Raw genomic sequence first — 1,728 nt, 5'->3', positions numbered from 1 at the left:
AGGATGCAACTATGCATTAAAACAATATTGTCAAATTTTTTGAAATTTTCTCAAAATCTATGTGTAAACACTCTATATACTGAGTTTTTGGTAAACGCTCTATATACTGAATCCTAAACTTTTTAATGTTGCTTTAAAATTTCTAACCACATTCTACATTTCTATTAATGTTTTTTAAGCTCTTTTTCAAGGTATAAGGGAATAGTTAGAAATTTTTTGTATCAATTAATTTAGTAAAACTTCATAATACTCCCTAAATCGATGTAATAACCACTATAAAATAACTATTTTCTTGAAAAACGGAGACAACAAAGGCTCCAAACCTCTTTGAACATCATCATATGTTAGTGGAGGATGCAACTATGCATTAAAATAATATTGTCATATTTTTTTGAAATTTTCTCAAAATCCATTTGTGAACCCCTACGAAAATATTGAGTTTTTGGTAAATGTTTTATATAATGAAACCTATAATCTTTAGTGATGTTTTAAAATTTCTAACCACGTTCTACATTTGTATAAATGTATATTATGCTCTTTTTCATGGTATATGGAAATCGTTATAATTTTCTTATCAATTAATTTAGTAAAACTTCATAATACTCTTTAAATCGATGGAATAACCACTAAAAATCACTATTTTTTTGAAAAACGGAGACAACAAAGGCTCCAAACCTCTTTGAACATCATCAAATGTTAGTGCAAGATGCAACTATGCAATAAAGCAATATTGTCGTATTTTTTGAAATTTTCTCAAAATCTATTTGTTAACCCCTACGAAAATATTGAGTTTTTGGTAAATGTTTTATACACGGAAACCTATAATCTTTAGTGGGGTTTTAAAATTTCTAACTACATTCTACATTTTTATTAAAATATATGAAGCTCTTTTTCATGGTATATGAGAATTGTCATAATTTTTTTATCAATTAATTTAGTAAAACGTCATAATACTCCCTAAATCGATGGAATAACCACTACAAAATCACTATTTACTTGAAAAACGGAGTAAACAAAGGCTCCAAACCTCTTTGAACATCATCATATGTTTGTGGGGGATGCAACAATGCATTAAAACAATATTGTCGTATTTTTTGAAATTTTCTCAAAATCCATGTGTTAACTAACCCCTACGAAAATATTGAGTTTTTGGTAAATGTTTTATATACTGAAGTCTATAATCTTTAGTGGTGTTTTAAAACTTCTAACCACATTCTACATTTGTATTAATGTATATTAAGCTCTTTTTCATGGTATATGAGAATGGTCATAATTGTTTTATCAATTAATTTAGTAAAACTTCATAATACTCCCTAAATCGATGGAATAACCACTATAAAATCACTATTTTCTTGAAACACGGAAAAAACAAAGGCTCCAAACCTCTCTGAACATCATCATAAGTTAGTGGAGGATACAACTATGCATTAAAATAATATTTTCGTATTTTTTAAAATTTTCTCAAAATCTATTTGTTAACCCCTACGAAAATATTGAGTTTTTGGTAAATGTCTTATACACTGAAACCTATAATCTTTAGTGGTGTTTTAAAATTTCTAACCACATTCTACATTTGTATTAATGTATATTAAGCTGTTTTTCATGGTATATGAGAATCGTTATATTTTATTTATCAATTAATTTAGAAAAACTTCATAATACTCCCTAAATCGATGGAATAACCACTATAAAATCACTATTTTCTTGAAACATGGAGAAAACAAAGGT

The sequence above is a fragment of the Brassica oleracea genome, chromosome C9, assembly GCF_000695525.1.
Source record: "Brassica oleracea var. oleracea cultivar TO1000 chromosome C9, BOL, whole genome shotgun sequence".
NCBI classification, from domain to species: domain Eukaryota; kingdom Viridiplantae; phylum Streptophyta; class Magnoliopsida; order Brassicales; family Brassicaceae; genus Brassica; species Brassica oleracea.
This window is presented reverse-complemented; position numbering follows the sequence as displayed.